The following is a 13,158-nucleotide window of genomic DNA, read 5'->3' as shown; positions in this document are numbered from 1 at the left end:
ATTTTCTAAAGAGGTTTCAACTGAAATATTGCGCATCCTATTTTCAGTTTTACTTTTTTTAGTTTATATCTACAGTTCTCCTTATTGGCACCCATGAAATTTAACCCTTTCACCTACGGGCGATTTTCCGTTTTTTGCTTTAGTTCTTCCAAGAGCCGTAACTTTTTTTGCGGGATGACTTGTACTTTTAAATGAAATCATAAGTTTTACCATACAGTGTACTGGAAAATGGCAAAAAAATTCCAAGTGCAGACAAATTGCAAAAAAGAGTGCGATTGCACGATTGTTTTTGGGGTATTTTATTCCCTGTGTTCACTAAATGGTAAAACTGATGTATCATTGTGATGCCTCAGGTCAGTACGAGTTCGTAGACACCAAACATGTATAGGTTTACTTTTATCTAAAGGGTTAACAAAAATTCAGAAATTTGTCCAAAAAAAGTGGCGCACTTTTTGCACCATTTTCCAAAACCCGTATCGTTCTCATTTTTAGGGATATGGGGCTCAGTGATGGATTATTTTTTGTGTTTTGAGCTGGCGGTTATAATGATACATTTTTTGCGCAGATGCTACTTTTTTTATCGCCTGTTTGCGGCGACCAAAAAATGTAATTTCGGTATTTGCAATTTTTTTTTTTGCCGCTACGCCATTTACTGATCAGATTAACTGATTTTATGTTTTGATCGGGCATTTCTGAATGCGGCGATACCAAATATGTGGATATTTTTTATATTTTAACCCTAGAATGCGCAACCATAGAAATCTACCATAGAAAACAAGTAACCTAGCAGGCCTGCGAGGCTCCAGGTATGCGTTCTAGGGTTAACCCTTTATTTTCAATGGGGCGAATGGGGAGTGATTTGAACTTTTAGGTTTTTTTTTTAATTTTTTAAAACTTTTTTTTAACTTTTTTTTTATTTTAGTCCCTTAGGGGATTATAAGGATCAGCAGTCTGATTGCTTGTTCATTTCTCCTGATCATAGCTACACAGCTCAGACCAGGAGAAATGCTGCTTTTCTCTTACAGGCAGCGCTCTCTCGGCAGTAAGAGGAAGTGAGTAATGATAGTGATAGGAGTCATCACATGACCCTGTGCTACCATGGCAACCAGTTGCTCCCCGTGATCATGTCATGGGTCCTCCGATGGCGATGGGGAAAGGTGATTTCACAGCCGTGGCCATTTACATCGCGTTGCCATTTACATCGCATTGTCATATTTTGATCTAAGGGGTTAACAGGCGCAAGTGGATTGCCTGTACAAATCTGCTGATATGTGCGGGACTCACCACCGGCTAAACGCAGCAGCTGGCGGTGATTATACCAACATGAGATATGACGTACTCAGTGCGTCCAATGTCGGAAAGAGGTTAAATGCACTTTGTTTTCTGTTGGCGCAGCAAGGGTTAATGTCAGCTTTCCCCTTGCTGCAAGTTGTTTGCAAATTTGCTTGATTGGAGCTCAGCTGTAGTCTTTTGTGGCCCTTTCCCTCTTCATTAAAAAGTCGCATCAGTCACCTCTTCCTTGCAGTTGATAGAGTCACACTCTACCAAGTTGTGCCGAGGAGAGAGGGAGTCGTGCGCAGCTGCTGGTGCAAGTCTTGCTGTATGCTTGTGATTGTTGTGGAGTTACCCTTTGTCTTGCATTCTCTTCCCTGCTTTGGGTTTTCCCCTTTACCATTTGTTGTCTTATACCTCTGTGTTTGGGTGCAGTGTGACTGAGTTTTATTTTTTTCCCCCCTGTTTGTCTATTTGTTGGGGTTACCTCTCTTATCCCAGTCCCCTCCTTGGTCGTTTTCAAGGGGGTGATGTTGACGAAAGAATCCCATGGTCCTCAGGTGCCAGTCTGCGCTTTCAGCAGGGCACCGATTCTTATACTGCCTGTTTTAACTGTTCCAACACAGGAGGCAATTTTCTGCTGCAGTGGTGGTCCTTAAATACTACCAGAACAAAAAAGATGGGGAACCAAAATACCGCACCGAGGTAATAATGAAGGCAGAATTGCACACAGATACAAAAACCTAAAGTGCTACTGTGGCGCCCTGGACAAGCCAGGGGCCACACAGAACAACACAACACACCCCACACTCCCAGCAGGCACATCAAGGTCGAGGACGAGATCCCGAGTACGCTGCTTCCACCACGATTCCCAAGAGCAATCGGTGGTGCGGGGCTGCACTGCATGTGGAAAGAGAACCCGAAGTACCGTTCGGTCCCCGAGTGGGCCGACCCCCTCCGGTGGTAGCCGTCCCGATGTTAGCGGTCCTCACCGCAAGTTGTCCCCGTTGGGACCCTCTGTGTGTTGAAAGTTTAAAAATGATAAGTAAATGATTAGCCCGAAGATTTACCTGATTCAGCAGTGATTGAAACCGGTTGTTGCCGGCACCGTTGTCCCCGTGGGGACCGTTTAAAAAAAATGGCATAAGGAACTCCTTATGGACAAGCCCGAGAACTTGCAGGGCAACCACAAACTTGGTGGCTTGTAAATAAAAATGTTTGTTGGCTTCTACCGTTACCGCCTCCGGAGAGGCAGATTGGAGGAAGGGCCCGCAGTGGAGCAGGGTGGGGCCCAGCCACCACCGGAACCGGTGGCAATCCTCTGGGGGTTTCAGGGGCTCCCCATGGACGTGGGTCCCCTGAAAAGGACAGAACCCGCTCGGGCAACTTGTGCTGGACTGGGGTCAAGGGGTGCTGCCCATTTGCTTAGGGGCAGCATCAGGGCCAGGTTGCTTGGGTGGGAGAGAGCGGAAGCCGTACCGTTTGGCAACGTTGAAGTAAGAGTACCTCCCGATGTGGGAAGATGTTAATATACTTGTAAATATGTTTACCGTTTTATCTTTTGCAGTTTAAAATAAAACCGGTGATGGACGGGCAGCCCGCGGACGGTCTGCATTTAACTAAGGGGGGAATGTGGCGCCCTGGACAAGCCAGGGGCCACACAGAACAACACAACACACCCCACACTCCCAGCAGGCACATCAAGGTCAGACGCAAACCCTTGTTGCCTTCCTCCAGGGGCTGATGTCCACACCAGGGGGTGGAGCCAGGCGGTTGGTCTCCACCCACCAAGGAGTTCACAGTCCTGGAGGAGGGAAAACAGTTAAGCTAGGGAAGTGGAAGTGGAAGGAAGCAAAGTGTAGTAGTGGAGCAACTGACTGACAGCGTCCGGGTGTGTGGCCCGGGCGAGACAGCAAGGTTGGCAGACGGTGGTGACCGTCTGCAGGAATGGCCTATCCGAGTTACCGTAAGGACCGTGGACGGGCGGTGGCCCAGGGGTACCGGACCGGTACACGAAGAGAAGCCAGCACCATCTGGCAGGAGCCTACGGACCCCGGCAAGGCTAAGAGTCGCCGTGAAGTTGCCGAATCCGTTAGTGAAGGGAACCTCCTGGGTTTCCCAACGACCAAGTCCCGACAGAAGGCAACAGTCCAACCGAGGGAGGGAGACACCGCCACCGCCAAGGCAACCGTTTCCCAGGGCCAGCGCCTGCGGGCAAAAGGGGCTCCTCCGGCCCACATCCAAGCCGGGGAGCGGGTTACCGGTGGGAACCCATCGTAACCAACAGTAGTAACTAGGTGCAGGGAAAGGCAGTCATCACCAACCTGCCGGGAGAAAACAACCATCCAGCTGTGTGTTTTACTGAGAACTGTGTCTTCGTCATTGGGCTGAGTGAGTACCACCGTGCCGTGCGGCACAGCGCTGCCCCCGCGACCCTGCACCTCGCCAGGCCCCGTAGCCCGGCTGGACCAACCATCCCTACCCTCATCACCGGGCCCCGGGACAACCAACCCCCTACCCACGGAGGGGAGACATAACAACCCAGCTGCTCCCTGTCACCGTTCCCGGGATCCCCGTCTAGAGCAGCGGTGGTGTCACCATTATCACCACAACCGTGGGTGGCGTCATGGACAATAATCACAACCCTCACAATCAAAATCCCCTTTTCACTCACGGGCGAGGAGCGCCGCTCGAGTCCCCGGGATCCGGCCTACCGCTCGAGCCACCACCGAGCAACAGGAGCCGCAGCCGGACCCGAGCAGTGGGAGAGCGCTGCGTCCCCCTCCTCCGCCCGCGACACTACCAGTGCACAGATGATATAACAGTATGTATTTTATAAAGTATAAAGCAAATAATACTTGTGCAAAGAGCAAGTCAAAGAGGTAGATGGATAAAAAGAGAGTACAAATGTAAATACTACAACATATATTAGCTAAAAGAGGTAGTAAATGTCTAATGAAGCAGAAAGCATACCATGTAACACTAAAATGTGAATAAAGAATACTGCCTCAAAAACACCACACAATATATAGACAAATATATACATAATAATGGTAGTATACTGTAATGAAAAATAACAGAGTAAATCTAACATAAACCAAATATAGTTGCCAGATTATATATAGCTATGTACAAAGTAATTCCTCAAAAGCACCACAAGAGGGCAGTGTAGCCGTAGAAAATAGATTATTGCAAAAATTCAAAATGTAAAAATCAGTATAAGGGTACCGTCACACTTTAGCGACGCCCCAGCGATCCCACCAGCGATCTGACCTGGTCAGGATCGCTGGTGCGTCGCTACATGGTCGCTGGTGAGCTGTCAATCAGGCAGATCTCACCAGCGACCAGTGACCAGTCCCCAACCACCAGTGACGCGTGGAAGCGATGCTGCGCTTGGTAACTAAGGTAAATGTCGGGTAACCAAGCGCTTGGTTACCTGATATTTATGTGGTGCCCTGGACAAGCCAGGGGCCACAGAGAACAACACCAGCACACCCCACACTCCCGGTCAGGCACACCGAAGTCAGACAAAAACCCTTGTTGCCTCCCTCCAGGGGCTGATGTTCACACCAGGGGGTGGGCCAGGCGGTTGGTCCCGCCCACCAAGGAGTACACAGTCCTGGAGGCGAGAAAAGAGCTCAGTCAAGAGATAGAATTTTGGAGGTGAAAGTAGAAGGAGTAAAGTGGCAGTTAAGCAGCCTGAAGTTGGTCCGGGTGTGTGGCCCGGACGGATTAGCAAGGTTGGCAGACGGTGGTGACCGTCTGCAGGAGTGGCCTATCGGAGTTTACCGTAAGGACCGTGGACGGGAGGTGGCCCGGCGGTACCGGACCGGTACGCAAAGAGAAGCCAGCACCATCCGGCAGGGGCTTACGGACCCCGGCAAGGCTAGGAGTCGCCGTGAATTTGCCAATCCGTTAGCGAAGGAAACCTTCTGGGTTTCCCAGCAGCCAAGTCCCGACAGAAGGCAACCGTCCAACCGAGAGAGGGAAACACAGTCACCGCCAAGGCTTAAGTTCCCAGGGCCAGAGCCGCGGGCAAAAGGGGCTCCTTCAGCCCATCTCCAAGCTGGGGAGCGGGTTACCGGTGGGAACCTATTGGAATCACTACACAACATAGGTGCAGGGAAAGACAGTCACCATCAACCTGCCGGGAGAAACAACACCGCAGCCGTCTGTGGGACCCGTCCATCCAGCCGTGTGTTTTACCGAGAACTGTGTCCTCATCATTGGCTGAGTGAGTACCACCGTGCCGTGCGGCACAGCGCTGCCCCCGCGACCCTGCACCTCGCCAGGCCTCGTAACCCGCCTGCACCATCCATCCCTACCCCATCACCGGGCCCCGGGACAACCAACCCCCCTACCCACGGAGGGGAGAACTAACATCAAAGCTACTCACTGTCACCGCTTTCGGGATCCCCGTCCAGAGCAGCGGTGGTGTCATAACCTCACCACAACTGTGGGTGGCGTCACGGACAATAACCAAACATCCCCAAAATCAATCCCCTTTTCACTCACGGGCGAGGAACGCCGCTCGAGTCCCCGGGATCCGGCCCACCGCTCGAGCCACCACCGAGCATCAGCCGGACCGAGCAGTGGGAGAGCGCAGCGTCCCCTCCTCCGCCCGCAACATTTACCTTGGTTACCAGCGCACACCGCTTAGCGCTGGTTCCCTGCACTCCTAGACAGAGTACACATCGAGTTAATAAGCAAACCGCTTTGCTTATTTACCCAATGTGTACTCCAGCTATGTGTGCAGGGAGCAGGGATCCGGTACTGGCAGCGTGAGAGCGGCGGACGCTAGTAACCAAGGTAAATATCTGGTAACCAAGCAAAGGGCTTGGTTACCCGATATTTACCTTGGTTACAGCTTACCGCAGGCTGCCAGAAGCCAGCTCCCTGCTCCCTACACATTCAGATCGTTGCTCTCTCGCTGTCAAACACAGCGATGTGTGCTTCACAGCGTGAGAGCAACGTCCAAAAAATGAACCAGTACTGTGTGTAATGAGCAGCGATCTCCCAGCAGGGGCCAGATCGCTGCTCAGTGTCACACACAGTGAGATTGCTAATGAGATCACTGGTGCGTCACAAAAACCGTGACTCAGCAGCGATCTCGCTAGCGATCTCGCTATGTGAGAAGTACCACTAAGGAGTGAAGTAATCTAAATAGACAGTCAAAAGGTCTCTCAATAATATAGTAATACCTAGGGGGATTGCAAAGATAAAGGAAGGCTACATTAGCTCAGTGTTGGTGCAGTGATATTTATGACCTTGGGTAACCGGTGGCCCCTCAATCCCAACGCACGCTTCATGCTTGGTTCATCAGGGAGCATGTCAGAGGGGGGAAGTGTGTGGTATATATATACATAAGGCACAATGAGGATGTCAGGGTGATCAGCTGAGGTACATGAGGAAGGCGGCACCTAGCGCTGTCAATAGCGTCACCTCCAGATGGAAAGGTGACTTCCAGCCACGGCGACGGTGGAATGCAGCATGCATGTCAGCCACGGAAGTGGGAATACACACACGTCATGTGCCAAATGCACCAAGTGGAAGTCAGAGGGATTCTTCAACTGCGCAGGCGCACTCCCAAGTCTCAACCAACGTAGCTATAACTAATGAAGTGCAACAGAGGTGAATGGTGCAACAGTGCAGAAGTTATGCGAATGGAATGTATATAAGGAAGAAAATAAATATCCTTATGGGACTGTCAAGGTCAGAATGACGATGATGATGAGACTCAAAGGATCTCTTGATATCCGGCTGCTGCTGCTTCTAATTAAAATGTCATGGGTGCACACGAGAATGAAAAATAACTGCACAGCAAGTCAGTTACATCTATCTCCATGACGGGCTCTTAACCAAGTGTGTTCTTTATTGTTTGAAAGAGACTCTAGACCAAACAGTAAGGGGGTGTGAACAAAAGTTTTAGTCCAATCAAGTATCGTAAGTCAGGGCTTCATGACGTAGAGAGATCTACATATTCTCCGTTGATTGGTCAGTCTAGGATCCAGGAATTTCTCTTTGTCCATCTGTCTTGGGTGTAAACCAGGAAATGGTGGCCATATTCAAGCTATACATATATATCCTAGTATATACTGAGTTTAAGGAAAATACACTGAATATGCAATATACATATATACATGTTAGTAAGAAACAAAGCATTCACAAATATGTGTGTTAGTTCACATCTACTGAACTATATAACTGAGTCTATGAAATGGCTGAATTAAGTATTTTTGGATACTCAATTCTTTATCCTCAACAGTCCCCCCTAAAGACTTACTTCTGCCATTTCTAAATTCTAAGGGTACTGTGTTCCCTTAGGAAGAGAGGTAGAAAGATCTGTTGAAAAACCTGCCTAACTGAACGTTGAAACATGGGCGGAAAGGGGAAAGGGGTTTTCTTCACCAGTTTGAGACCAAGGACTCCTAGGCGAGTCCTCACCCTTTGTAGTTGGACTTTCCCATGTCTCAAGGTTCTCTAAGTCCTCTCTTCTAACTGTTCTGGCAAGACTGGTCTAAAACTGTACAGGGTTTTCTGAAAAGGATAAGTATGAGCAGAACACTCAGTGCAGCTCTGGTTGATTAACCCTTCTGCAATGCGAGGTGTGGATCCATAGATGTTTCTGTGGTTGGATCAGCTCCTCTAGTGTTGACTCATAGCTCTTTCTCGCTTGTCCTTTAGGATCAATCAGTCTCCTGACTGGAGACCATATGCTAATAGCTCTGATTTAAGATCTGGAATTGGAGAATACACCTGTTTAGCACACTATTCAGTCAATTATATAAAAATATACATGCCTATGCTAAACCAAAAAACATCTTACATAAAGACCTGCTTATTGCAAAAAGAAAACAAAACATATACATTTTATACACGATTTACTAGTTTCCACTTTCCTATAAAATATACACTTTTTGTAAACACATTTTTCTTTACATACCACCTTCATGTGCTTCTCAACAATAATGTCGTTGTCTGCACTGGAATGCCTCTGACCAAACCTGGAAAGAAATTTACACAACACGCACAGACTTGCATACAACGTGCTCATGATATACATCTATAATCAGTTTGCAGTCTCTAAGAATGGGTAGAGCAGGTGCAGGGTGTTTCTACGGACTCTTTACAGTTTTTTCTCACTTCGTTCTAGGCACTTGTCTCACAAGACTGGGTGAATCTGCCCACCTGGGTACTGAACCCGGTGTCACCAAAGCACACGCTGACAATTGTCTTTCACAGATGTTACCTGGGCCATCATTAAGAAGAGCTCTCATGGCAGAGAAAGCTTACCACCCTTTATCCACAGACCTTCCTCATTCAGCTGGCTCCCTGCATGTCACACTCCATTCCTTGTTGTATCGCTTGTTCCTGTAGGGATGTAAGAACACAAGGAGTAACAGAAGTCACTGACGTGACCAATGTCACCAAGGCATGGTCGGTATTGGTGAAAGACTCTCAACTCTAGGCCCGTTCACTGCTTCTTGGTCAGCTGCACCTGTGCAAGGATCTCCATCCGAATCCATCAGCTCAGATCTAGACTTTCTTTTCGGCATACCTAATTCATTTGACAACAGGAAAAAATCTACAACCTACATACACCTCTAAAGACTCTTACCCACTCCTGTTCTACCCATCAAGAGAGGCATTAATGCATCACTGTCTCCTGTATCAATAGGATCGGAGGGAGTGGTCGAATTTAGATCTACCTCATGTGGTGTAAACAGCAACATATCCAGTGCAGAATCGACCACCATCTGGTTTCATCTATAAAAACAAAAACTTAAAAATATACATTAGATCATTCTTATAACTTCATCTCTGATCATAATACAGTTAGTGGTCATCTATACTTCACATGACTGAGAATACTTAATAAATAAACAAACAAATAAATAAACAAATAAACATATAAGACAAGACTTTCCTATTTCAGTTAACAGATATACCTCATAGTAATCTAATAAACATAACCTATGGGAAACAGGTCAGCTTCAAAACCAAGGTCAACTTCAAAACCTATCTAATATGCCTGCTGCGCCCTCCAAGAAACTGGAGAATATAATTAATACCTTATTCCCCCCTTGTTTAATTGTTTATTTACCAATATGGCAAAATTCAGCATTTTTATACTGGTATTCCCTAAAAGAAAAGATAAAACAGCAGGTAATAAATTAGCCACATACTAAAACCTAAAAAGAACAAACACTGAAAATAACGTATATCTCACAACAATATACATTACTGGGAAATTTTAAAACTTTACAATAAACACTGTATCCATAAAGAAAAGAAAAACCTTTCATAGTAGAAACGACTGAGACATGATGAAATGACAGCTGTGACTGGGCGACTAACTGGCAAAAAATATATGAATGGTTTAGAAATAATCGTAAAAACAGAAAAGGTGATAGAGTCACAAAATAAAAATATATTGTTCAAATAAATCGCCATTAAACACAAAACAACACAAATTATATCGCACATCCCATAAAATTTAATATTCCCTATTCAGGTATAAACAGCAAACTAAAAATGGGAAATCCTGAACTCTAAGGGTTAAACCAAACTCACGTCACTATTGGAGAGAGACACATTCCATCAAGACACATTCCATCCCTGTCTCTTATTTCTTAAAAGTGAGAGAGGAAGAAGGAAAAAAACTCATCCTTTGTTATAACAAAGACGTAGCAGGGAACACATTCATTACCCATATCTACATTGAATGCATTATACATTTTTTCTAATTCCTTTTTTACAAATGGATTTGATACATTTTGACATCAGTAGGGGTAAGTCGTTTACAATTTTTGTTTTAAATTAACTAACACAGTACAAAGATATATATATATATATATATATATATATATTTACCTTCCTCTATTTTATTTTATGATATAATACTGCAGGACTTCTAAAATACCAATTGATTTTATGTGAACAGAAAATTCTGTAAAAGTTTCACTTACTTATCTTTGACTTGCACTTATGGGATAACTGAGTAAACAAATATACAATTTATACTTATTCAAATGTGTTAGTCATATATACCAGAGAACACCTCCCACCGGGGATGGGTGGAGAGCTTTGAACAAAGAGCCATTGCGAGGGGTGTGGCTTATGAGGTGTACTGCCATCAGTGGGTGTAGCAAGACGGCTGCCACAGGAAGTTCCAGGCACCTGACTTCCGGGTGTAGCATCCATGTTGTGACTCCCTGGGTGTACTGGGAGTGGCTGGAACTACGTAGTAAACTAGGGATACTTTTGGTGCCTGTAAATTTGCATTTCAGCATACAAAGGAGAGATATGATTAGCACCAGATATAATGACTTCTAGAGAAAAACAATAAGGCACCGCTAGAGAAACACATTTAGTGATTCTACAAACAGCAACAGACAGTGAATGAGGTCTTTGTTCTTCATTATAAACTCACTACAGATTAATCTGAACTTCAATACATGGGTTGCAGCCTGCCATCTAGTGGTAGTCCAACGATATTACACAACTTTTTGCAATCTTTTATATTTTTTCCGTTTTTTGTAACTAGGGCGACAGCGTTCTCAGCTCCTACTAAAAACAATCTCTTCTTGAACAGAGTATACAGTGCTCTAGCTGGATTGGCCACATCCAACTGAACCCTCTTCCCGCTTCCCTACTATGCAATAAGGACATACTGCGACGTCCAACGTACGAATACAATACCGTTCCTCGTACGTTCCTATTTTTCCGGCGTCTCACATAGCAGTGCATGAGTTAATACTCAGGGGAATACGCTGGTTCAAAACACTTTTCTCCACCACCGGAATCCCTCCCCCTCTTTCCCGTGTAAGCGGACGCACTTTTTCAGCGTCCAACACGTGGATACTAATACCGTTCTCCACGTGTTCCTATTTCCGGCTATTAACACAAGAATCGATGTATTTTATATATATATATAAAACACTGGGGGACACGCCAATTCCCTTATCTCTCTGTTCCAAAAACAAACCAACGATTACAAAATGCTGAAAAACGCATAAACTAGTTAATTTCTCTCAAATCCAAACCAAGATAACACTTGTCTTTCTTTCAAATCATTACAACTCTGCTTGCTTTAGGATACAAAGGCTGCAGCCCACTGACCCCCCCCTCTCTCCTCGCTCCAAAGAGCTGCGCTGTTTTACCCCCCCCCCTGTTTCTTAGCTAAGAGACAGCAGAGACCGAGCTGTGTAACTTGATCTCCGCTCTGCCTCAAGCAGCTGGTGGACATATAGCCCCCACCTTTTTGCTTCCTCTGAGTGTAAGAATGTAAGGATGTGCTCCCCCCTCTCGCATTCCTTGTTCTCAATAGAAAGACTGTCATGGATATCCCTGGGCTTAACCAGACCCCCCTTCTCCCTTTGTTCACAGCGAAGAAGGAAAAACTACAGGCAATTAACTCTCCGAGAACCAAACAGAGAAATCACAAGCTTGATTAACCATACACTTATATACAAATAAACAGCTACTCAAGAAAACACCCCATTTCTAATTACAGACAGCCGGATACTTTACAACCTACCCCTAGCCCCTATGGGAGCTGGGTCCTTCTAGCCCACCGGCGAGTGACAGTCACACCGTTAGGTCTCCGGTGCACTACCATTCTCCGGACTAGTGACCACCCACTTTCGCCAGGTGTCTCGATCCACAGGTAAAACAGCACACACAATGTATATGATGTTCTTACCGTGAAACGGAGGGTGATCAAGTCCTCGATATCGAGCAACACCTGGATACTTGTGGAGTAGCCCCAGACGTCCGGAAAGTGGAAGCTCTGACTCACTCTTCTCGGTTGCCCCACACTTGGTGCGCCAACTGTCAAGGTCAGAATGACGATGATGATGAGACTCAAAGGATCTCTTGATATCCGGCTGCTGCTGCTTCTAATTAAAATGTCATGGGTGCACACGAGAATGAAAAATAACTGCACAGCAAGTCAGTTACATCTATCTCCATGACGGGCTCTTAACCAAGTGTGTTCTTTATTGTTTGAAAGAGACTCTAGACCAAACAGTAAGGGGGTGTGAACAAAAGTTTTAGTCCAATCAAGTATCGTAAGTCAGGGCTTCATGACGTAGAGAGATCTACATATTCTCCGTTGATTGGTCAGTCTAGGATCCAGGAATTTCTCTTTGTCCATCTGTCTTGGGTGTAAACCAGGAAATGGTGGCCATATTCAAGCTATACATATATATCCTAGTATATACTGAGTTTAAGGAAAATACACTGAATATGCAATATACATATATACATGTTAGTAAGAAACAAAGCATTCACAAATATGTGTGTTAGTTCACATCTACTGAACTATATAACTGAGTCTATGAAATGGCTGAATTAAGTATTTTTGGATACTCAATTCTTTATCCTCAACAGGACTAACATTTAACGATATATTATACAAGATGTACCGATATCAATTATAAAGTGTTACTAGAGAAGACCCTACATAAATAATATAAAAAAGTGCATAAACACAAAAATATAATGAATAATAAATAAAAAATAAACAAATACATCTATAATGTAAAAAAATCATACAAATTGTGAAACACTTTTACATATACATGCATATAGTTTACTATGCAAAAAATATATATGCACAGATATAGAACAAATATACATAGATTTTATAAAAATATAAATGTGATGTTGGTGACATTTTTTATAAATGATGAATTATATCAAACATGAAATTAATCACATATGATGAAGGTGCAAATAAGATTTTGAGTGATGAAATATAGCGAATAACCTCCATCTTCAAGAAGCCTCACGCTTTCTAGCCCAATATGTAAATAATACTACAGTAAGAAGAGGAGAAAGAAAGTTAAAAACATGATAAAACAGTATAGGTTAAAAACAATA

Source organism: Anomaloglossus baeobatrachus, chromosome 2 (assembly GCF_048569485.1).
Source record: "Anomaloglossus baeobatrachus isolate aAnoBae1 chromosome 2, aAnoBae1.hap1, whole genome shotgun sequence".
Lineage (NCBI taxonomy): Eukaryota > Metazoa > Chordata > Amphibia > Anura > Aromobatidae > Anomaloglossus > Anomaloglossus baeobatrachus.
Note: the sequence above shows the minus strand (reverse complement) of the source record.